The sequence below is a fragment of the Leptodactylus fuscus genome, chromosome 6, assembly GCF_031893055.1.
Source record: "Leptodactylus fuscus isolate aLepFus1 chromosome 6, aLepFus1.hap2, whole genome shotgun sequence".
Lineage (NCBI taxonomy): Eukaryota > Metazoa > Chordata > Amphibia > Anura > Leptodactylidae > Leptodactylus > Leptodactylus fuscus.
In genome coordinates, this window is record NC_134270.1 from 4,607,514 (window position 1) to 4,635,114 (window position 27,601).

Consider the following 27,601-nt stretch of genomic DNA (forward strand, 5'->3'; position numbering starts at 1 on the left):
ACTATGGGACATAATACTGTGTGCAGGGGCCACTATGGGGCATAATACTGTGTGCAGGGGCCACTATGGGGTATAATACTGTGTGCAGGAGCCACTATGGGACATAATACTGTGTGCAGGAGCCACTACGGGGCATAATACTGTGTGCAGGGGCCACTATGGGACATAATACTGTGTGCAGGGACCACGATGGGACATAATACTGTGTACAGGGGCCACTATGGGGTATAATACTGTGTGCAGGGGCCACTATGGGACATAATACTGTGTGCAGGGGCCACTATGGGGCATAATACTGTGTGCAGTGGCCACTATGGGAGATAATACTGTGTGCAGGGGCCACTATGGGGCAAAATACTGTGTGCACGGGGCATAATACTGTGTGCAGGGGTCACTATGGGGCATAATACTGTGTGCAGGGACCACTATGGGACATAATACTGTGTGCAGGGGCCACTATGGGGGATAATACTGTGTGCAGGGGCCACTATGGGACATAATACTGTGTGGGGGCCACTATGGGACATAATACTGTGTGCAGGGGCCACTATGGGGCATAATACTGTGTGCAGGGGCCACTATGGGGCATAATACTGTGTGGGGGCCACTATGGGACATAATACTGTGTGCAGGGGCCACTATGGGGCATAATACTGTGTGCAGGGGCCACTATGGGACATAATACTGTGTGCAGGGGCCACTATGGGACATAATACTGTGTGCAGGGGCCACTATGGGGCATAATACTGTGTGCAGGGGCCACTATGGGACATAATACTGTGTGCAGGGGCCACTATGGGACATAATACTGTGTGCAGGGGCCACTATGGGGTATAATACTGTGTGCAGGGGCCACTATGGGGGATAATACTGTGTGCAGGGGCCACTATGGGGCAAAATACTGTGTGCAGGGACCACTATGGGACATAATACTGTGTGCAGGGGTCACTATGGGACATAATACTGTGTGCAGGGGTCACTATGGGGCATAATACTGTGTGCAGGGACCACTATGGGACATAATACTGTGTGCAGGGGCCACTATGGGTTATAATACTGTGTGCAGGGGCCACTATGGGACATAATACTGTGTGCAGGGGTCACTATGGGGCATAATACTGTGTGCAGGGGTCACTATGGGGCATAATACTGTGTGCAGGGACCACTATGGGACATAATACTGTGTGCAGGGGCCACTATGGGGGATAATACTGTGTGCAGGGGCCACTATGGGACATAATACTGTGTGGGGGCCACTATGGGACATAATACTGTGTGCAGGGGCCACTATGGGGCATAATACTGTGTGCAGGGGTCACTATGGGGCATAATACTGTGTGCAGGGGCCACTATGGGGATAATACTGTGTGCAGGGGTCACTATGGGGCATAATACTGTGTGCAGGGGTCACTATGGGACATAATACTGTGTGCAGGGGCCACTATGGGGCATAATACTGTGTGCAGGGGCCACTATGGGGGATAATACTGTGTGCAGGGGTCACTATGGGGCATAATACTGTGTGCAGGGGCCACTATGGGGGATAATACTGTGTGCAGGGGTCACTATGGGGCATAATACTGTGTGCAGGGGCCACTATGGGGATAATACTGTGTGCAGGGGTCACTATGGGGCATAATACTGTGTGCAGGGGTCACTATGGGACATAATACTGTGTGCAGGGGCCACTATGGGGCATAATACTGTGTTCAGGGGCCACTATGTGACATAATACTGTGTGGGGCCACCATGGGACATAATACGGTGTGCAGGGGCCATTATGAGGCATAATACTGTGTGGGGGCCACTATGGGGCATAATACTGTGTGCAGGGGCCACTATGGGACATAATACTGTGTGCAGGGGCCACTATGGGACATAATACTGTGTGCAGGGGCCACTATGGGACATAATACTGTGTGCAGGGGCCACTATGGGACATAATACTGTGTGCAGGAGCCACTATGGGATATAATACTGTGTGCAGGGGCCACTATGGGGCATAATACTGTGTGCAGGGGCCACTATGGGACATAATACTGTGTGCAGGGACCACTATGGGACATAATACTGTGTACAGGGGCCACTATGGGGCATAATACTGTGTGCAGGGGTCACTATGGGGCATAATACTGTGTGCAGGGGTCACTATGGGACATAATACTGTGTGCAGGAGCCACTATGGGACATAATACTGTGTGCAGGGGCCACTATGGGGCATAATACTGTGTGCAGGGGTCACTATGGGGCATAATACTGTGTGCAGGGGCCACTATGGGACATAATACTGTGTGCAGGAGCCACTATGGGATATAATACGGTGTGCAGGGGCCACTATGGGGCATAATACTGTGTGCAGGGGCCACTATGGGACATAATACTGTGTGCAGGGGCCACTATGGGGCATAATACTGTGTGAAGGGGTCACTATGGGGCATAATACTGTGTGCAGGGACCACTATGGGACATAATACTGTGTGCAGGGGTCATTATGGGACATAACACTGTGTGCAGGGGACACTATGGGACATAATACTGTGTGCAGGGGACACTATGGGGGATAATACTGTGTGCAGGGGCCACTATGGGACATAATACTGTTTGCAGGGGCCACTATGGGACATAATACTGTGTGCAGGGGCCACTATGGGACATAATACTGTGTGCAGGGGTCACTATGGAGCATAATACTGTGTGCAGGGGTCACTATGGGACATAATACTGTGTGCAGGGGCCACTATGGGGCATAATACTGTGTGCAGGGGACACTATGGGGCATAATACTGTGTGCAGGGGCCACTATGGGGCATAATACTGTGTGCAGGGGTCACTATGGGGCATAATACTGTGTGCAGGGACCACTATGGGACATAATACTGTGTGCAGGGGTCATTATGGGACATAACACTGTGTGCAGGGGACACTATGGGACATAATACTGTGTGCAGGGGACACTATGGGGGATAATACTGTGTGCAGGGGCCACTATGGGACATAATACTGTTTGCAGGGGCCACTATGGGACATAATACTGTGTGCAGGGGCCACTATGGGACATAATACTGTGTGCAGATATAGAACTGCCTGTGCCCAAACCCATGAAAGGTCCTCTTTAATGCTGGCAGGCTTCAGGCCTATATGGTAATGCCCAGACATCACGTGGTCTGGGATATTACCATATAGGCCCAAAGCCTGCCCTAGCAGTACCATACAGGCCAAAGCCTGTGTTAGCAGTAACAGGCTATTACTACTAGCACAGGCTTCGGGCCTATATGGTACTGCTAGGGCAGGCTTTGGGCCTATATGGTAATATCCCAGACCACGTGATGTCTGGGCATTACCATGTAGGCCTGAAGCCTGCTAGGAGTAACATCGGATCCCGGAGAGGTGAGTAACATTGTTTATTATGTTCCCTCACCTACCCTGGGGCTCCGATTATTTTACTCGGAGGTCTGAAAAGACCCCCGGGTATAATAATGGTGGTAGTGGGATCGCGGCCTGCCCGGGCCTACTCACTGCCGGCCTCCGCGGCCTACAGTACAAGGGGAAGCGGGGGAGGCAGTGAGCAGGTCTGGGGAGGTAGGTAAATAGGCCGCTACCTGCTGGAGATACTCCAGCAGGTAGCGGCCTATTATAAAACAAAAAAATAAGTTTTTATACTTTCCGATCTTGTTGTTGCTCCCGCCGCCTCCGCGATCCTTTTCTCATGCAGGCTGACGTCTGCGTAGGCGGTGTCACTAGGCCGCCTACGCACGCTGATACGTACTCAGACGTCTAGGTATCAGCGAACGTCATCACGTGTGACGCCGCCCACGCTGATACCTAGATGTCTGAGTATGTATCAGCGTGCATAGGCGGCCTAGTGACACCGCCTATGCAGATACATAGACGTCTGAACCAGCATAGAGAGAAGCAGCTCTCCTGCGCTGGTTGAAAGTAAAAAAAAAAAAGTCGCCCGTGCGCCGCCCCCACCCGTGCCGCCTCACGTCGCCTCATAAGAGGTGCGGCGCTGACTGTCACTTACTTATCCCTGGCTGAAGTCCTCGGTGGTGTCGGCCATCTTCAATGACGTTCGGACGTCACATAACCCGGGACACAGGGACGTCACACAACTAGGCCCGAGGCCTGCCAAGAGTAAGGAAAAGTAAGTGACAGTTTTTTATGTTCCCTTACCTCTCCTGGGCTTATGATCATTATACTCGGGGGTCGAAAAAGACCCCCAACTATAATAATAGTGTTTGTGGGGCCCGCGGTGTCACTTACCAATCCCGGCCCCGGTCAGGATCAGTATGTATATAGGGCCTGCTAACGGCCTATTAAAAAAGAAAAAAAAACACAGGGGTAGCAGATGTCACCGAGCCCCTTAATGTCCCTGTGTCTATGGGCCCTGTGACAGCTACTACCCCGGTAGTTACACCACTAAATACAGAGCATAAAACACACCAAGGAGGAAACCAAAGCTCAGTCTGAGGAAACATCTTGTAAGAACAAGAAGCAAAACCAGTTCTTACAGACAGAAAACAAACAAGATGCAGAGAAGAGCCGAGAAGAAGAAGAGGCAGATTTATAAGATATATCACAGTGACTGAGAACATGGCGGTATAACCTGGGTATATACTGTATATAATTATATGTGTACAGCCGGTATAACCTGGGTATATACTCATACCTCCCAACTTTTGAAGAACCAAAAGAGGGACAAAATGTGCGGCGTGCGTAGCGCGGCGCGGCAAATTTAGCCCCACCCACTTTTATGTTGACTCCGCCCACTCGTTAATTTTTCATGTGCCCGCACACAGTATAATCCTCCTAGTCACCCGTAAATTATATGTCCCCCCTCTATCTCTTCCCCAGTTTCATATACACCCTTCATCTGCCCCCAGTTTCATGTCCCTCTTCCATCTCTGCCCCCAGATTCATGTCCCCACATCTCTGCCCTCAGATTCATGTCCCTCCATCTCTGCCCCCAGATTCATGTCCCCGATCTCTGCCCCCAGATTCATGTCCCCACATCTCTGCCCTCAGATTCATGTCCCTCCATCTCTGCCCCCAGATTCATGTCCCCGATCTCTGCCCCCAGATTCATGTCCCCCATCTCTGCCCTCAGATTCATGTCCTCTCCATCTCTGCCCCCAGATTCATGTCCCCCATCTCTGCCCTCAGATTCATGTCCTCTCCATCTCTGCCCCCAGATTCATGTCCCCACATCTCTGCCCCCAGATTCATGTCCCTCCATCTCTGCCCCCAGATTCATGTCCTCTCCATCTCTGCCCCCAGATTCATGTCCCCTATCTCTGCCCCCAGTTTCATGTCCACTCCATCTCTGCCCCCAGATTCATGTCCCTCTATATCTGCCCCCAGATTCATGTCCCCACATCTCTGCCCCCAGATTCATGTCCCACATCTCTGCCCCCAGATTCATGTCCTCTCCATCTCTGCCCCCAGTGTCATGCCGTCCTCTCCTTCATCTGCCCCCAGATTCACGTTCCACCTCCACATTAAACTTACCTTCTCCTCCGCTCCCTCGCCGCTCTCTGCCCGCCTCTCTCACTGACACATGCGGCTGAAGCTGCTCGTGTGCTCGCTTCGCCGCTGCGTCTCTCTCTCGCTGACACATGCGGCTGAAGCGAGGAGCTGACCTGTGTCAGTTCCTCGCTTCGCCGCTGCCACCGGCTCCTGGCTTGTACATCGCGTCTACAAGCCAGGAACCGGCGGCAGCAGCGAAGCGAGGAGCTGACACAGGTCAGCTCCTCGCTTCAGCCGCATGTGTCAGGGAGAGAGGCGGGCAGCGGCGAAGCGAGGAGCTGACCTGTGTCAGCTCCTTGCTTCAGCCGCATATGTGTTCAACTCAGATCTGCGTCCTCTGGACGCAGATCTGAGTTGAAATCGGGACATACCTCCCTCCAACCGGGACCGCGAGACATGTCACCCAAATCGTGACTGTCCCGCGGAAATCGGGACGGTTGGGAGGTATGATATACTGTATATAATTATATATGTACAGCCGGTATAACCTGGGTATATACTGTATATAATTATATATGTACAGCTTGTATAACCTGGGTATATACTGTATATAATTATATATGTACAGCCGGTATAACCTGGGAATATACTGTATATAATTATATATGTACAGCCGGTATAACCTGGGTATATACTGTATATAATTATATATGTACAGCCGGTATAACCTGGGTATTCTGTATATATTTAAGTGCGGTGTGTATATTTATTATTATTATTATTATTATTATTATTATTATTATTATTATTATTATTATTATTATTATTATTATTTTATTTATATAGCACCATTAATTCCATGGTGCTTTACATTTGGGGGTTACATACAATACACAGAATATACAGGTAGATATAATACTAACAGTGACCGATTGGCACAGTGGGGTAGAGGGCCCTGCCCGCGAGGACTTACAATCTATGAGGGAAGGAGGGTAGAGACAGAAGGAGAGGGGGAGACTGTACAGATGGGGGTGCGGTGATAGTGTTATTGGAGGTTGTAGGCCTTCCTGAATGTGCGGTGTGTCTATTTATGTGCGGTGTGTATATTTATGTTTGGTTTGTATATTTATGTGCGGTGTGTATATTTATGTGTGATGTGTATATTTATGTGTGGTGTGTATATTTAAGTGCGGTGTGTATGTTTACGTGTGGTGTGTATATTTACGTGCGGTGTGTATATTTATGTGCGATGTGTATATTTACGTGTGATGTGTATATTTATGTGTGGTGTGTATATTTATGTGCGGTGTGTATATTTATGTGTGATGTGTATATTTATGTGTGGTGTGTATATTTAAGTGCGGTGTGTATGTTTACGTGTGGTGTGTATATTTACGTGCGGTGTGTATATTTATGTGCGATGTGTATATTTACGTGTGATGTGTATATTTATGTGCGGTGTGTATATTTATGTGCGGTGTGTATATTTATGTGTGATGTGTATATTTATGTGTGGTGTGTATATTTAAGTGCGGTGTGTATGTTTACGTGTGGTGTGTATATTTACGTGTGGTGTGTATATTTAAGTGCGGTGTGTATATTTACGTGTGGTGTGTATATTTATGTGTGGTGTGTATATTTACGTGCCGTGTGTATATTTATGTGCGGTGTGTATATTTATGTGCATTGTGTATATTTATGTGCGGTGTGTATATATGTGCGGTGTGTATATTTATGTGCGGTGTGTATATTTATGTGTGGTGTGTATATTTACGTGTGGTGTGTATATTTATGTGTGGTGTGTATATTTATGTGTGGTGTGTATACATTTATTTGCGGTGTGAATATTTTTATGTGGTGTGTATATTTACGTGTGGTGTGTATATTTATGTGTGGTGTGTATATTTATGTGTGGTGTGTATATTTACGTTTGGTGTGTATATTTATGTGTGGTGTGTATATTTATGTGTGGTGTGTATATTTAAGTGCGGTGTGTATATTTACATGTGGTGTGTATATTTATGTGTTGTGTGTATATTTATGTGCGGTGTGTATATTTATGTGCGGTGTGTATATTTATGTGCATTGTGTATATTTATGTGCGGTGTGTATATATGTGCGGTGTGTATATTTATGTGTGGTGTGTATATTTACGTGTGTTGTGTATATTTAAGTCCTGTGTGTATATTTATGTGTGGTGTGTATATTTATGTGTGGTGTGTATATTTATGTGTGTTGGGTATATTTATGTGTGGTGTGTATATTTATGTGTGTTGGGTATATTTATGTGCGGTGTGTATATTTATGTGTGGTGTGTATACATTTATGTGCGGTGTGTATATTTATGTGCGGTGTGTATATTTATGTGTGGTGTGTATATTTATGTGCGGTGTGTATATTTATGTGCGGTGTGTATATTTATGTGCGGTGTGTATATTTATGTGTGGTGTGTATACATTTATGTGCGGTGTGTATATTTATGTGTGGTGTGTATACATTTATGTGCGGTGTGTATATTTATGTGTGGTGTGTATACATTTATGTGCGGTGTCTATATTTATGTGTGGTGTGTATACATTTATGTGCGGTGTGTATATTTATGTTCGGTGTGTATATTTATGTGTGTTGGGTATATTTATGTGCGGTGTGTATATTTATATGCGGTGTGTATATTTATGTGTGGTGTGTAATTATGTGCGTTGTGTATATTTATGTGCGGTGTGTATATTTATGTGTGGTGTGTATATTTATGTGTGGTGTGTATACATTTATGTGCAGTGTGTATATTAACGTGTGATGTGCATATTTATGTGTGGTGTGTATATTTATGTGTGGTGTGTATACATTTATTTGCGGTGTGAATATTTATATGTGGTGTGTATATTTATGTGTTGTGTGTATATTTATGTGCGGCGTGTATATTTATGTGTGTTGTGTATATTTATGTGTGGTGTGTATACATTTATGTGTGGTGTGTAAATTTAAGTGTGGTGTATATACACTTACATGCGGTGTGTATATTTATGTGCGGTGTGTATATTTATGTGTGGTGTGTATATTTATTTGTGGTGTGTTAATTTACATGCGGTGTGTATAATTATGTGCGGTGTGTATATTTATGTGTGGTGTGTATACAATTATGTGCGGTGTGTATACAATTATGTGCGGTGTGTATACAATTATGTGCGGTGTGTATATTTATATGCAGTGTGTATATTTATGTGTGGAGTGTATATTTATGTGTGGTGTGTATACAATTATGTGTGGTGTGTATACAATTATGTGTGGTGTGTATATTTACGTGTGGTGTGTATATTTATGTGCAGTGTATATATTTATGTGCGGTTTGTATATTTATGTGTGGTGTGTATATTTATGTGTGGTGTGTATACATTTATGTGCAGTGTGTATATTAACGTGTGATGTGCATATTTATGTGTGGTGTGTATATTTATGTGTGGTGTGTATACATTTATTTGCGGTGTGAATATTTTTATGTGGTGTGTATATTTATGTGTTGTGTGTATATTTATGTGCGGCGTGTATATTTATGTGTGTTGTGTATATTTATGTGTGGTGTGTATACATTTATGTGTGGTGTGTAAATTTAAGTGTGGTGTATATACACTTACATGCGGTGTGTATATTTATGTGCGGTGTGTATATTTATGTGTGGTGTGTATATTTATTTGTGGTGTGTTAATTTACATGCGGTGTGTATAATTATGTGCGGTGTGTATATTTATGTGTGGTGTGTATACAATTATGTGCGGTGTGTATACAATTATGTGCGGTGTGTATACAATTATGTGCGGTGTGTATATTTATATGCAGTGTGTATATTTATGTGTGGAGTGTATATTTATATGCGGTGTGTATATTTATGTGTGGTGTGTAATTATGTGCGTTGTGTATATTTATGTGCGGTGTGTATATTTATGTGTGGTGTGTAAATTTATGTGTGGTGTGTATATTTACGTGTGTTGTGTATATTTAAGTCCAGTGTGTATATTTATGTGTGGTGTGTATACATTTATGTGCAGTGTGTATATTAACGTGTGATGTGCATATTTATGTGTGGTGTGTATATTTACGTGTGGTGTGTATATTTATGTGCAGTGTATATATTTATGTGTGGTTTGTATATTTATGTGTGGTGTGTATATTTATGTGTGGTGTGTATACATTTATGTGCAGTGTGTATATTAACGTGTGATGTGCATATTTATGTGTGGTGTGTATATTTATGTGTGGTGTGTATACATTTATTTGCGGTGTGAATATTTATATGTGGTGTGTATATTTATGTGTTGTGTGTATATTTATGTGCGGCGTGTATATTTATGTGTGTTGTGTATATTTATGTGTGGTGTGTATACATTTATGTGTGGTGTGTAAATTTAAGTGTGGTGTATATACACTTACATGCGGTGTGTATATTTATGTGCGGTGTGTATATTTATGTGTGGTGTGTATATTTATTTGTGGTGTGTTAATTTACATGCGGTGTGTATAATTATGTGCGGTGTGTATATTTATGTGTGGTGTGTATACAATTATGTGCGGTGTGTATACAATTATGTGCGGTGTGTATACAATTATGTGCGGTGTGTATATTTATATGCAGTGTGTATATTTATGTGTGGAGTGTATATTTATGTGTGGTGTGTATACAATTATGTGTGGTGTGTATACAATTATGTGTGGTGTGTATATTTACGTGTGGTGTGTATATTTATGTGCAGTGTATATATTTATGTGCGGTTTGTATATTTATGTGTGGTGTGTATATTTATGTGTGGTGTGTATACATTTATGTGCAGTGTGTATATTAACGTGTGATGTGCATATTTATGTGTGGTGTGTATATTTATGTGTGGTGTGTATACATTTATTTGCGGTGTGAATATTTATATGTGGTGTGTATATTTATGTGTTGTGTGTATATTTATGTGCGGCGTGTATATTTATGTGTGTTGTGTATATTTATGTGTGGTGTGTATACATTTATGTGTGGTGTGTAAATTTAAGTGTGGTGTATATACACTTACATGCGGTGTGTATATTTATGTGTGGTGTGTATATTTATGTGTGGTGTGTATATTTATTTGTGGTGTGTTAATTTACATGCGGTGTGTATAATTATGTGCGGTGTGTATATTTATGTGTGGTGTGTATACAATTATGTGCGGTGTGTATACAATTATGTGCGGTGTGTATACAATTATGTGCGGTGTGTATATTTATATGCAGTGTGTATATTTATGTGTGGAGTGTATATTTATGTGTGGTGTGTATACAATTATGTGTGGTGTGTATACAATTATGTGCGGTGTGTATATTTATATGCAGTGTGTATATTTATGTGTGGAGTGTATATTTATGTGTGGTGTGTACTGTACGTCCATCAGAACACAGCAGCTGCACGGAGATCGTGTAGCTGCTTTCACTAGGAGCCGGCTGTAACTTCAGCCGGAGCTCCCAGAGAGAAGACAGGGAAGATTTATTACCTCCCCTGCCTTCTCGTTTGCTGTGTATACAGCACTCAATGAGCGCTGTATACACGGCTATGGACGCTGCCATAATTCAGCTGCCCTCTGACCCGGCGGACACGTGATCCGCTGGGAGCAGAGTCTTACCAGAGCTGCTGGGTCCTACAGGACCCCAGATCAGCTCTGTATACTGTGTATACAGTGTGCAGCAGACTGTATTCCTCCTGTATCTGAGGCTAAATGTAGCAGCCCCAGTTATAGGAGAAATCAGCCTCCAGTACAAAAGAATAAGTGATCAGATGTCCCCAAAGGTCTCTTATCCCCTTATGGGGACACAATCTGAAAAAAATAAAAAATAAAAATATAATAAAAAAGTTTTAAAAAAATGTAAATAAAATAATAATAATAAATAAATAAATAATACACTAATAAAACGCTGTTATTTAAGGTTATAGCTCCACTCCCGACGACACCATACAAAATAAAAATTACCGTAACGGAGAGGAAAAACTATATTATAAAGTTTTTCAGTGACACTTTGTGTTATTAAATAAAAAAATAAAAAAAATTGAAAACCAGACACAATTTCCCTCCTATTTTGTTTCTATTTTCCCAGATATAAAAAAATTAAAACACATTCGAAAATAAAGATAACATAAAAATAAAGCCCTATGTGTCTCCGAAAAAAGACGCAAAAATTAGTTGAATGAGACATACGATAAAAATGTTACAGCCCTCAAAACCGCACATACAAAATAAACTTAAAATATGTCTGGTCCTGGAGCACAAATTGGCCGGTACTGAAGTGGTTAAGTTGTATGTAGCCCCAATATATTCTTTAAATTCCCAGTCAGACCCTGGCACTATATGGCAGTAGCAAGAATTGAGGGTGTATGAAGCCCCAATTCTATTGTTAGGGGACTTACAGTGTATTCAAGTTAGTTTCTGGGGTGGAGGTGGGGGGGCACACCTTTGGAACGTGGATCAGGGGTATATAGGGTATACGGGAATACACTTTCAGTGTATTCCATTCAGGATCCTCAACACTGTGGAAAGCTGGGTTGCGGCGATTGAGCCCGTCAGTGCCACGTTACACTGACAAGCTTCTCCCTGGAATTTAGCTCTTACAAGAGCTGTTGGTTGTCTTCTCCTTCCTATCCTAGCCTGTCCCTGCCTACCCAGAATCTAAGCCCTAGCTAACTGGACGGAAACCTCCGTCCCCGGTGAATTGCAAGCTCAGAATGACGCGATTCCACCTGTGTTATAATTATGAGACACTACAGTCTGCTCCTCCTGTGTTATAATTATGAGACACTACAGTCTGCTCCTCCTGTGTTATAATTATGAGACACTACAGTCTGCTCCTCCTGTGATATAATTATGAGACACTACAGTCTGCTCCTCCAGTTGTTATAATTATGAGACACTACAGTCTGCTCCTCCTGCATTATAATTGTGAGACACTACAGTCTGCTCCTCCTGTGTGATAATTATGAGACACTACAGTCTGCTCCACCTGTGTTATAATTATTAGACACTACAGTCTGCTCCTCCTGTCTTATATTTATGAGACATTACAGTCTGCTCCTCCTGTGTTATAATTATGAGACACTACAGTCTGCTCCTCCTGTGTTATAATTATGAGACACTACAGTCTGTTCCACCTGTGTTATAATTATGAGACACTAGAGTCTGCTCCTCCTGTGTTATATTTATGAGACACTACAGTCTGCTCCTCCTGTGTTATAACTATGAGACACTACAGTCTGCTCCTCCTGTGTTATAATTATGAGTCAATACAGTCTGCTCCTCCTGTGTTATAACTATGAGACACTACAGTCTGCTCCTCCTGTGTTATAATTATTAAACACTACAGTCTGCTCCTACTGTCTTATATTTATGAGACACTACAGTCTGCTCCTACTGTGTTATAATTATGAGACACTACAGTCTGCTCCTCCTGTGTTATAATTATGAGACACTACAGTCTGTTCCACCTGTGTTATAATTATGAGACACTAGAGTCTGCTCCTCCTGTGTTATATTTATGAGACACTACAGTCTGCTCCTCCTGTGTTATAATCATGTGACACTACAGTCTGCTCATCCTGTGTTATATTTATGAGACACTACAGTCTTCTCCTCCTGTGTTATAATTATGAAACACTACAGTTTGCACCTCCTGTGTCATAATTATGAGACACTACAGTCTGCTCCTCCTGTGTGATAATTATGAGACACTACAGTCTGCTACTACTGTGTTATAATTATGAGACACTACAGTCTGCTCCTCCTGTGATATAATTATGAGACACTACAGTCTTCTCTTCCAGTTGTTATAATTATGAGACACTACAGTCTGCTACTCCTGTGTTATAATTATGAGACACTACAGTTTGCTCCTCCTGCATTAAAATTGTGAGACACTACAGTCTGCTACTCCTGTGTGATAATTACGAGACACTACAGTTTGCTCCTCCTGTGTTATAATTATTAGACACTACAGTCTGCTCCTACTGTCTTATATTTATGAGACACTACAGTCTGCTCCTCCTGTGTGATAATTATGAGACACTACAGTCTGCTACTACTGTGTTATAATCATGAGACACTACAGTCTGCTCCTCCAGTGATATAATTATGAGACACTACAGTCTGCTCCTCCAGTTGTTATAATTATGAGACACTACAGTCTGCTACTCCTGTGTTATAATTATGAGACACTACAGTTTGCTCCTCCTGCATTATAATTGTGAGACACTACAGTCTGCTACTCCTGTGTGATAATTACGAGACACTACAGTCTGCTCCTACTGTCTTATATTTATGAGACACTACAGTCTGCTCCTCCTGTATTATAATTATGAGTCACTACAGTCTGCTCCTCCTGTGTTATAATTATGAGACACTACAGTCTGCTCCTACTGTGTTATAATTATGAGACACTACAGTCTGCTCCTCCTGTGCTATAATTATTAGACACTACAGTCTGCTCCTCCTGTCTTATATTTATGAGACACTACAGTCTTCTCCTCCTGTGTTATAATTATGAGATACTACAGTCTGCTCCTTCTGTGTTATAATTATGAGACACTACAGTCTGCTCCTCCTGCATTATAATTATGAGACACTACAGTCTGCTCCTCCTGTGTTATAAATATGAGACACTACAGTCTGCTCTACCTGTGTTATAATTATGAGACACTACAGTCTGCTCCACCTGTGTTATAATTATGAGACTCTACAGTCTGCTCCTCCTGTGTTATAATTATGAGACACTACAGTCTGCTCTTTCTGTTATAAATATGAGACACTACAGTCTGCTTCTCCTGTGTAAAAATTATGAGACACTACAGTCTTCTCCTCCTGTGTTATAATTATGAGACACTACAGTCTTCTCCTCCTGTGTTATAATTATGAGACACTACAGTCTGCTCCTCCTGTGTTATAATTATGAGACACTACAGTCAGCTCTACTGTGTTATAATTATGAGACACTACACTCTGCTCCTCCTGTGTTATAATTATGAGACACTACAGTCAGCTCCTCCTGTGTTATAATTATGAGACACTACAGTCTGCTCCTCCTGTGCTATAATTATGAGACACTACAGTCTGCTCCTATTGTGAAATAATTATGAGACACTACAGTCTGCTCCTCCTGTGTAAAAATTATGAGACACTACAGTCGTCTCCTCCTCTGTAAAAATTATGAGACACCACAGTCTGCTCCTCCTGTGTTATAATTGTGAGACACTACAGTCTGCTCTTCCTGTGTTCTTATTATAAGACACTACAGTCTGCTCTACCTGTGTTATAATTATGAGACACTACAGTCTGCTCCTCCTGTGCTATAATTATGAGACACTACAGTCTGCTCCTCCTGTGTTATAATTATGAGACACTACAGTCTGCTCTTCCTGTGTTATAATTATGAGACACTACAGTCTGCTCCTCCTGTGTTATAATCATGTGACACTACAGTCTGCTCATCCTGTGTTATATTTATGAGACACTACAGTCTTCTCCTCCTGTGTTATAATTATGAAACACTACAGTTTGCACCTCCTGTGTTATAATTATAAGACACTACAGTGTGCTCCTCCTGCATTATAATTATGAGATACTACAGTCTGCTCCTTGTGTACCATAATTATGAGACACTACAGTCTGCTCCTCCTGTATTATAATTGAGACACTACAGTCTGCTTATCCTGTATTATAATTATGAGACACTACAGTCTGCTCCTCCTGTATTATAATTGAGACACTACAGTCTGCTCCTCCTGTGTTATAATTATGAGACACTACAGTCTGCTCCTCCTGTGTTATAATTATGAAACACTACAGTCTGCTCCTCCTGCATTATAATTATGAGACACTACAGTCTTCTCCTCCTGTGTTCTTATTATAAGACACTACAGTCTGCTCTTCCTGTGTTCTTATTATAAGACACTACAGTCTGCTCTACCTGTGTTATAATTATGAGACACTACAGTCTGCTCCTCCTGTGTTATAATTATGAGACACTACAGTCTGCTCCTCCTGTGCTATAATTATGAGACACTACAGTCTGCTCCTATTGTGAAATAATTATGAGACACTACAGTCTGCTCCTCCTGTGTAAAAATTATGAGACACCACAGTCTGCTCCTCCTGTGTTATAATTATGAGACACTACAGTCTGCTCCTCCTGTGTTATAATCATGTGACACTACAGTCTGCTCATCCTGTGTTATATTTATGAGACACTACAGTCTTCTCCTCCTGTGTTATAATTATGAAACACTACAGTTTGCACCTCCTGTGTCATAATTATGAGACACTACAGTCTGTTCCTCCTGTGTTATAATTATGAGACACTACAGTCTGCTCCTCCTTTTTTATAATTATAAGACACTACAGTGTGCTCCTCCTGCATTATAATTATGAGATACTACAGTCTGCTCCTTGTGTACCATAATTATGAGACACTACAGTCTGCTCCTCCTGTATTATAATTGAGACACTACAGTCTGCTTATCCTGTATTATAATTATGAGACAATACAGTCTGCTCCTCCTGTATTATAATTGAGACACTACAGTCTGCTCCTCCTGTGTTATAATTATGAGACACTACAGTCTGCTCCTCCTGTATTATAATTGAGACACTACAGTCTACTCTTCCTGTATTATAATTATAAGACACTACAGTCTGCTTCTCCTGTATTATTATTATGAGACGCTACAGTCTGCTCCTCCTGTGTTATAATTATGAGACACTACAGTCTGCTCCTCCTGTGTTATAATTATGAGACACTACAGTCTGCTCCTCCTGTATAATAATTATGAGACACTACAGTCTGATCCTCCTGTATTATAATTATGAGACACTACAGTCTGCTCCTCCTGTGTTATAATTATGAGACACTACAGTCTGCTCCTCTTGTATTATAATTATGAGACACTACAGTCTGCTCCTCCTGCATAATAATTATGAAACACTACAGTCTGATCCTCCTGTATTATAATTATGAGACACTACAGTCTGCTCCTCCTGTATTATTATTATGAGACACTACAGTCTGCTCCTCCTGTGTTATAATTAGGAGACACTACAGTCTGCTCCTCCTGTGTTATAATTATGAGACACTACAGTCTGCTCCTCCTGTATTATAATTATGAGACACTACAGTCTGCTCCTCCTGTGTTATAATTATGAGACACTACAGTCTGCTCCTCCTGTGTTATAATTATGAGACACTACAGTCTGCTCCTCCTGTATTATAATTATGAGACACTACAGTCTGCTCCTCCTGTATTATAGTTATGAGACACTACAGTCTGCTCCTCCTGTATTATAATTATGAGACACTACAGTCTGCTCCTCCTGTAATATAATTATGAGACACTACAGTCTGCTCCTCCTGTATAATAATTATGAGACACTACAATCTGTTCCTCCTGTGTTATAACTATGAGATACTACAGTCTGCTCGTCCTGTATTATAGTTATGAGACACTACAGTCTGCTCCTCCTGTATTATAATTATGACACACTACAGCCTGCTCCTCCTGTATTATTATTATTATTATTATTATTATTATTATTATTATTATTATTATTATTATTATTATTAGACACTACAGTCTGTTCCTCCTGTGTTATAATTATGAGACACTACAGTCTGCTCCTCCTGTATTATAATTATGAGAAACTACAGTCTGCTCCTCCTGTGTTAGAATTATGAGACACTTCAGTCTGCTCCTCCTTTGTTATAATCATGAGACACTACAGTCTGCTCCTCCTGCATTATAATTATGAGACACTACAGTCTGCTCCTCCTGTGTTATAATTATGAGACACTACAGTCTGCTCCTCCTGTGTTATAATTATGAGACAATACAGTCTGCTCCTCCTGTGTTATAATTATGAGACACTACAGTCTGCTCCTCCTGTGTTATAATTATGAGACACTAAAGTCTGCTCCTCCTGTTGTATAATTAGGAGACACTACAGTCTGCTCCTCCTGTGTTATAATTATGAGACACTACAGTCTGCTCCACCTGTGTTATAATTATGAGACACTACAGTCTGCTCCTCCTTTGTTATAATTATGAGACACTACAGTCTGCTCCTCCTGTTTTATAATTATGAGACACTACAGTCTGCTGCTCCTGCATTATAATAATGAGACACTACAGTCTGCTCCTCCTGTGTTATAATTATGAGACAATACAGTCTGCTCCTCCTGTGTTATAATTATTAGACACTACAGTCTTCTCCTCCTGTTATATAATAATGAGACACTACAGTCTGCTCCTCCTGTGTTATAATTATGAGACACTACAGTCTGCTCCTCCTGCATTATAATTATGAGACACTACAGTCTGCTCCTCCTGTGTTATAATTATGAGACACTACAGTCTGCTCCACATGTGTTATAATTATGAGACACTACAGTCTACTCTTCCTGTATTATAATTATAAGACACTACAGTCTGCTCCTCCTGTATTATTATTATGAGACGCTACAGTCTGCTCCTCCTGTGTTATAATTATGAGACACTACAGTCTGCTCCTCCTGTGTTATAATTATGAGACACTGAAGTCTGCTCCTTCTGTATTATAATTATGAGACACTACAGTCTGCTCCTCCTGTATTATAATTATGAGACACTACAGTCTGCTCCTCCTGTATTATAATTATGAGACACTACAGTCTGCTCCTCCTGTATTATTATTATGAGACACTACAGTCTGCTCCTCTTGTGTTATAATTATGAGACACTACAGTCTGCTCCTCCTGTGTTATAATTATGAGACACTACAGTCTGCTCCTCCTGTATTATAATTATGAGACACTACAGTCTGCTCCTCCTGTATTATAGTTATGAGACACTACAGTCTGCTCCTCCTGTTATATAATAATGAGACACTACAGTCTGCTCCTCCTGTGTTATAATTATGAGACACTACATTCTGCTCCTCCTGTATTATTATTATGAGACACTACAGTCTGCTCCACCTGTAAAATAATTATGAGACACTACAGTCTGCTCCTCCTGTGTTATAATTATGAGATACTAAAGTCTGCTCCTCCTGTATTATAATTATGAGACACTACAATCTGTTCCTCCTGTGTTATAACTATGAGACACTACAGTCTGCTCCACCTGTGTTATAATTATGAGACACTATAGTCTGCTCCTCTTGTATTATAATTATGAGACACTACAGTCTGCTCCTCCTGTATAATAATTATGAGACACTACAGTCTGATCCTCCTGTATTATAATTATGAGACACTACAGTCTGCTCCTCCTGTATTATTATTATGAGACACGACAGTCTGCTCCTCCTGTGTTATAATTATGAGACAATACAGCCTGCTCCTCCTGTATTATTATTATTATTATTATTATTATTATTATTATTATTATTATTATTATTATTATTATTAGACACTACAGTCTGTTCCTCCTGTGTTATAATTATGAGACACTACAGTCTGCTCCTCCTGTGTTATAATTATGAGACACTTCAGTCTGCTCCTCCTTTGTTATAATTATGAGACACTACAGTCTGCTTCTCCTGTTTTATAATTATGAGACACTACAGTCTGCTCCTCCTGCATTATAATTATGAGACACTACAGTCTGCTCCTCCTGTGTTATAATTATGAGACAATACAGTCTGCTCCTCCTGTGTTATAATTATGAGACACTACAGTCTGCTCCTCCTGTGTTATAATTATTAGACACTACAGTCTGCTCCTCCTGTGTTATAATTATGAGACACTCAGTCTGCTCCTCCAGTGTTATAATTATAAGACACTACAGTCTGCTCCTCCTGTGTTACAATTATGAGACACTACAGTCTGCTCCTCCTGTGTTATAATTATTAGACACTACAGTCTTCTCCTCCTGTTATATAATAATGAGACACTACAGTCTGCTCCTCCTGTGTTATAATTATGAGACACTACAGTCTGCTCCTCCTGCATTATAATTATGAGACACTACAGTCTGCTCCTCCTGTGTTATAATTATGAGACACTACAGTCTGCTCCTCCTGCATTGTAAATATGAGACGCTACAGTCTGCTCCTCCTGTATTATAATTATGAGACACTACAGTCTGCTCCTCCTGTATTATTATTATGAGACCCTACAGTCTGCTCCTCCTGCATTATAATTATGAGACACTACAGTCTGCTCCTCCTGTATTATAATTATGAGACACTACAGTCTGCTCCTCCTGTATTATTATTATGAGACACTACAGTCTGCTCCACCTGTAAAATAATTATGAGACACTACAGTCTGCTCCTCCTGTGTTATAATTATGAGACACTAAAGTCTGCTCCTACTGTATTATAATTATGAGACACTACAATCTGTTCCTCCTGTGTTATAACTATGAGACACTACAGTCTGCTCCACCTGTAATATAATTATGAGACACTACAGTCTGCTCCTCCTGTGTTATAATTATGAGACACTAAAGTCTGCTCCTCTTGTATTATAATTATGAGACACTACAGTCTGCTCCTCCTGTATAATAATTATGAGACACTACAGTCTGATCCTCCTGTATTATAATTATAAGACACTACAGTCTGCTCTTCCTGTATTATTATTATGAGACACTACAGTCTGCTCCTCCTGTGTTATAATTATGAGACACTACAGCCTGCTCCTCCTGTATTATTATTATTATTATTATTATTATTATTATTATTATTATTATTATTATTATTATTATTATTAGTATTATTATTATTATGAGACACTACAGTCTGTTCCTCCTGTGTTATAATTATGAGACACTTCAGTCTGCTCCTCCTTTGTTATAATTATGAGACACTACAGTCTGCTCCTCCTGTTTTATAATTATGAGACACTACAGTCTGCTCCTCCTGCATTATAATTATGAGACACTACAGTCTGCTCCTCCTGTGTTATAATTATGAGACAATACAGTCTGCTCCTCCTGTGTTATAATTATGAGACAATACAGTCTGCTCCTCCTGTGTTATAATTATGAGACACTAAAGTCTGCTCCTCCTGTTGTATAATTAGGAGACACTACAGTCTGCTCCTCCTGTGTTATAATTATGAGACACTCAGTCTGCTCCTCCAGTGTTATAATTATGAGACACTACAGTCTGCTCCTCCTGTGTTACAATTATGAGACACTACAGTCTGCTCCTCCTGTGTTATCATTATGAGACACTACAGTCTGCTCCTCCTGCATTATAATTATGAGACACTACAGTCTGCTCCTCCTGTATTATAATTATGAGACACTACAGTCTGCTCCTCCTGCATTATAATTATGAGACACTACAGTCTGCTCCTCCTGTGTTATAATTATGAGACACTACAGTCTGCTCCTCCTGTGATATAATTATGAGACACTACAGTCTGCTCCTCCAGTTGTTATAATTATGAGACACTACAGTCTGCTACTCCTGTGTTATAATTATGAGACACTACAGTTTGCTCCTCCTGCATTATAATTGTGAGACACTACAGTCTGCTACTCCTGTGTGATAATTACGAGACACTACAGTCTGCTCCTACTGTCTTATATTTATGAGACACTACAGTCTGCTCCTCCTGTATTATAATTATGAGTCACTACAGTCTGCTCCTCCTGTGTTATAATTATGAGACACTACAGTCTGCTCCTACTGTGTTATAATTATGAGACACTACAGTCTGCTCCTCCTGTGCTATCATTATTAGACACTACAGTCTGCTCCTCCTGTCTTATATTTATGAGACACTACAGTCTTCTCCTCCTGTGTTATAATTATGAGATACTACAGTCTGCTCCTTCTGTGTTATAATTATGAGACACTACAGTCTGCTCCTCCTGTGTTATATTTATGAGACACTACAGTCTGCTCCTCCTGCATTATAATTATGAGACACTACAGTCTGCTCCTCCTGTGTTATAAATATGAGACACTACAGTCTGCTCTACCTGTGTTATAATTATGAGACACTACAGTCTGCTCCTCCTGTGTTATAATTATGAGACACTACAGTCTGCTCTTTCTGTTATAAATATGAGACACTACAGTCTGCTTCTCCTTTGTAAAAATTATGAGACACTACAGTCTTCTCCTCCTGTGTAAAAATTATGAGAAACTACAGTCTGCTCCTCCTGTGTTATAATTATGAGACACTACAGTCTGCTCCTCCTGTGTTATAATTATGAGACACTACAGTCTGCTCCTCCTGTGTAAAAATTATGAGACACTACAGTCTTCTCCTCCTGTGTAAAAATTATGAGACACTACAGTCTGCTCTTCCTGTGTTATAATTATGAGACACTACAGTCTGCTCCTCCTGTGTAAAAATTATGAGACACTACAGTCTTCTCCTCCTGTGTAAAAATTATGAAACACTACAGTCTGCTCCTCCTGTGTTATAATTATGAGACACTACAGTCTGCTCCTCCTGTGTTATAATTATGAGACACTACAGTCTGCTCCTCCTGTGTTATAATTATGAGACACTACAGTCTGCTCCTACTGTGTTATAATTATGAGACACTACAGTCTGCTCCTCCTGTGCTATCATTATTAGACACTACAGTCTGCTCCTCCTGTCTTATATTTATGAGACACTACAGTCTTCTCCTCCTGTGTTATAATTATGAGATACTACAGTCTGCTCCTTCTGTGTTATAATTATGAGACACTACAGTCTGCTCCTCCTGTGTTATATTTATGAGACACTACAGTCTGCTCCTCCTGCATTATAATTATGAGACACTACAGTCTGCTCCTCCTGTGTTATAAATATGAGACACTACAGTCTGCTCTACCTGTGTTATAATTATGAGACACTACAGTCTGCTCCACCTGTGTTATAATTATGAGACTCTACAGTCTGCTCCTCCTGTGTTATAATTATGAGACACTACAGTCTGCTCTTTCTGTTATAAATATGAGACACTACAGTCTGCTTCTCCTTTGTAAAAATTATGAGACACTACAGTCTTCTCCTCCTGTGTAAAAATTATGAGAAACTACAGTCTGCTCCTCCTGTGTTATAATTATGAGACACTACAGTCTGCTCCTCCTGTGTTATAATTATGAGACACTACAGTCTGCTCCTCCTGTGTAAAAATTATGAGACACTACAGTCTTCTCCTCCTGTGTAAAAATTATGAGACACTACAGTCTGCTCTTCCTGTGTTATAATTATGAGACACTACAGTCTGCTCCTCCTGTGTAAAAATTATGAGACACTACAGTCTTCTCCTCCTGTGTAAAAATTATGAAACACTACAGTCTGCTCCTCCTGTGTTATAATTATGAGACACTACAGTCTGCTCCTCCTGTGTTATAATTATGAGACACTACAGTCTGCTCCTCCTGTGTTATAATTATGAGAGACTTAAGTCTGCTACTCCTGTGTTATAATTATGAGAGACTACAGTCTGCTCCTCCTGCATTATAATTATGAGACACTACAGTTTTCTCCTCCTGTGTTATAATTATGAGACACTACAGTCAGCTCCTCCTGTGTTATAATTATGAGACACTACAGTCTGCTCCTCCTGTGCTATAATTATGAGACACTACAGTCTGCTCCTATTGTGAAATAATTATGAGACACTACAGTCTGCTCCTCCTGTGTAAAAATTATGAGACACTACAGTCGTCTCCTCCTCTGTAAAAATTATGAGACACCACAGTCTGCTCCTCCTGTGTTATAATTGTGAGACACTACAGTCTGCTCTTCCTGTGTTCTTATTATAAGACACTACAGTCTGCTCTACCTGTGTTATAATTATGAGACACTACAGTCTGCTCCTCCTGTGCTATAATTATGAGACACTACAGTCTGCTCCTCCTGTGTTATAATTATGAGACACTACAGTCTGCTCTTCCTGTGTTATAATTATGAGACACTACAGTCTGCTCCTCCTGTGTTATAATCATGTGACACTACAGTCTCCTCCTCCTGTATAATAATTATGAGACACTACAATCTGTTCCTCCTGTGTTATAATTATGAAACACTACAGTCTGCTCCTCCTGTATTATAATTATGAGACACTACAGTCTGCTCCTCCTGTATTATAATTATGTCACACTACAGCCTTCTCCTCCTGTATTATTATTATTATTATTATTATTATTATTATTATTATTATTATTATTATTATTAGACACTACAGTCTGTTCCTCCTGTGTTATAATTATGAGACACTACAGTCTGCTCCTCCTGTATTATAATTATGAGAAACTACAGTCTGCTCCTCCTGTGTTAGAATTATGAGACACTTCAGTCTGCTCCTCCTTTGTTATAATTATGAGACACTACAGTCTGCTCCTCCTGCATTATAATTATGAGACACTACAGTCTGCTCCTCCTGTGTTATAATTATGAGACACTACAGTCTGCTCCTCCTGTGTTATAATTATGAGACAATACAGTCTGCTCCTCCTGTGTTATAATTATGAGACACTACAGTCTGCTCCTCCTGTGTTATAATTATGAGACACTAAAGTCTGCTCCTCCTGTTGTATAATTAGGAGACACTACAGTCTGCTCCTCCTGTGTTATAATTATGAGACACTACAGTCTGCTCCACCTGTGTTATAATTATGAGACACTACAGTCTGCTCCTCCTTTGTTATAATTATGAGACACTACAGTCTGCTCCTCCTGTTTTATAATTATGAGACACTACAGTCTGCTGCTCCTGCATTATAATTATGAGACACTACAGTCTGCTCCTCCTGTGTTATAATTATTAGACACTACAGTCTTCTCCTCCTGTTATATAATAATGAGACACTACAGTCTGCTCCTCCTGTGTTATAATTATGAGACACTACAGTCTGCTCCTCCTGCATTATAATTATGAGACACTACAGTCTGCTCCTCCTGTGTTATAATTATGAGACACTACCGTCTGCTCCACATGTGTTATAATTATGAGACACTACAGTCTACTCTTCCTGTATTATAATTATGACACTACAGTCTGCTCCTCCTGTATTATTATTATGAGACGCTACAGTCTGCTCCTCCTGTGTTATAATTATGAGACACTACAGTCTGCTCCTCCTGTGTTATAATTATGAGACACTGAAGTCTGCTCCTCCTGTATTATAATTATGAGACACTACAGTCTGCTCCTCCTGTATTATAATTATGAGACACTACAGTCTGCTCCTCCTGTATTATAATTATGAGACACTACAGTCTGCTCCTCCTGTATTATTATTATGAGACACTACAGTCTGCTCCTCCTGTGTTATAATTATGAGACACTACAGTCTGCTCCTCCTGTGTTATAATTATGAGACACTACAGTCTGCTCCTCCTGTATTATAATTATGAGACACTACAGTCTGCTCCTCCTGTATTATAGTTATGAGACACTACAGTCTGCTCCTCCTGTTATATAATAATGAGACACTACAGTCTGCTCCTCCTGTGTTATAATTATGAGACACTACATTCTGCTCCTCCTGTATTATTATTATGAGACACTACAGTCTGCTCCACCTGTAAAATAATTATGAGACACTACAGTCTGCTCCTCCTGTGTTATAATTATGAGATACTAAAGTCTGCTCCTCCTGTATTATAATTATGAGACACTACAATCTGTTCCTCCTGTGTTATAACTATGAGACACTACAGTCTGCTCCACCTGTGTTATAATTATGAGACACTATAGTCTGCTCCTCTTGTATTATAATTATTAGACACTACAGTCTTCTCCTCCTGTTATATAATTATGAGACACTACAGTCTGCTCCTCCTGTGCTATAATTATGAGACACTACAGTCTGCTCCTATTGTGAAATAATTATGAGACACTACAGTCTGCTCCTCCTGTTTTATAATTATGAGACACTACAGTCTGCTCCTCCTGCATTATAATTATGAGACACTACAGTCTGCTCCTCCTGTGTTATAATTATGAGACAATACAGTCTGCTCCTCCTGTGTTATAATTATGAGACACTACAGTCTGCTCCTCCTGCATTGTAATTATGAGACACTACAGTATGCTCCTCCTCTGTTATAATTATGAGACACTAAAGTCTGCTCCTCCTGTATTATAATCATGAGACACTACAATCTGTTCCTCCTGTGTTATAACTATGAGACACTACAGTCTGCTCCACCTGTAATATAATTATGAGACACTACAGTCTGCTCCTCCTGTGTTATAATTATGAGACACTACAGTCTGCTCCTCCTGTGTTATAATTATGAGACACTAAAGTCTGCTCCTCTTGTATTATAATTATGAGACACTACAGTCTGCTCCTCCTGTATAATAATTATGAGACACTACAGTCTGCTCCTCCTGTTGTATAATTATGAGACACTACAGTCTGCTCCTCCAGTGTTATAATTATGAGACACTACAGTCTGCTCCTCCAGTGTTATAATTATGAGAGACTACAGTCTGCTCCTCCTGTGTTATAATTATGAGACACTACAGTCTTCTCCTCCTGTGTAAAAATTATGAGACACTACAGTCTGCTCCTCCCGTGTTATAATTATGAGACACTACAGTCTGCTCCTCCTGTGTTATAATTATGAGACACTACAGTCTGCTCCTCCTGCATTATAATTATAAGACACTACAGTCTGCTCCTCCTGCGTAATAATTATGAGACACTTCAGTCTGCTCCTCCTGTGTTTTAATTATGAGACACTACAGTCTTCTCCTCCTGTGTTATAATTATGAGACACTACAGTTTGCTCCTTCTGTGTTATAATTATGAGAGACTACAGTCTGCTCCTCCTGTGTTATAATTATGAGACACTACAGTCTTCTCCTCCTGTGTAAAAATTATGAGACACTACAGTCTGCTCCTCCCGTGTTATAATTATGAGACACTACAGTCTGCTCCTCCTGCATTATAATTATAAGACACTACAGTCTGCTCCTCCTGCGTAATAATTATGAGACACTACAGTCTGCTCCTCCTGCGTAATAATTATGAGACACTTCAGTCTGCTCCTCCTGTGTTTTAATTATGAGACACTACAGTCTGCTCCTCCTGTGTTATAATTATAAGACACTACAGTGTGCTCCTCCTGCATTATAATTATGAGATACTACAGTCTGCTCCTTGTGTACCATAATCATGAGACACTACAGTCTGCTCCTCCTGTATTATAATTGAGACACTACAGTCTGCTTATCCTGTATTATAATTATGAGACACTACAGTCTGCTCCTCCTGTATTATAATTGAGACACTACAGTCTGCTCCTCCTGTGTTATAATTATGAGACACTACAGTCTGCTCCTCCTGTATTATAATTGAGACACTACAGTCTGCTCCTCCTGTCTTATATTTATGAGACATTACAGTCTGCTCCTCCTGTGTTATAATTATAAGACACTACAGTCTGCTACTCCAGTATTATTATTATGAGACGCTACAGTCTGCTCCTCCTGTGTTATAATTATGAGACACTACAGTCTGCTCCTCCTGTGTTATAATTATGAGACACTAAAGTCTGCTCCTCTTGTATTATAATTATGAGACACTACAGTCTGCTCCTCCTGTATAATAATTATGAGACACTACAGTCTGATCCTCCTGTATTATAATTATGAGACACTACAGTCTTCTCCTCCTGTGTTATAATTATGAGACACTACAGTCTGCTCCTCTTGTATTATAATTATGAGACACTACAGTCTGCTCCTCCTGTATAATAATTATGAGACACTACAGTCTGATCCTCCTGTATTATAATTATGAGACACTACAGTCTTCTCCTCCTGTGTTATAATTATGAGACACTACAGTCTGCTCCTCCTGTATTATAATTATGAGACACTACAGTCTGCTCCTCCTGTGTTATAATTATGAGACACTACAGTCTGCTCCTCCTGTATTATAATTATGAGACACTACAGTCTGCTCCTCCTGTATTATAGTTATGAGACACTACAGTCTGCTCCTCCTGTAATATAATTATGAGACACTACAGTCTGCTCCTCCTGTATAATAATTATGAGACACTACAATCTGTTCCTCCTGTGTTATAACTATGAGATACTACAGTCTGCTCCTCCTGTATTATAATTATGAGACACTACAGTCTGCTCCTCCTGTATTATAATTATGAGACACTACAGTCTGTT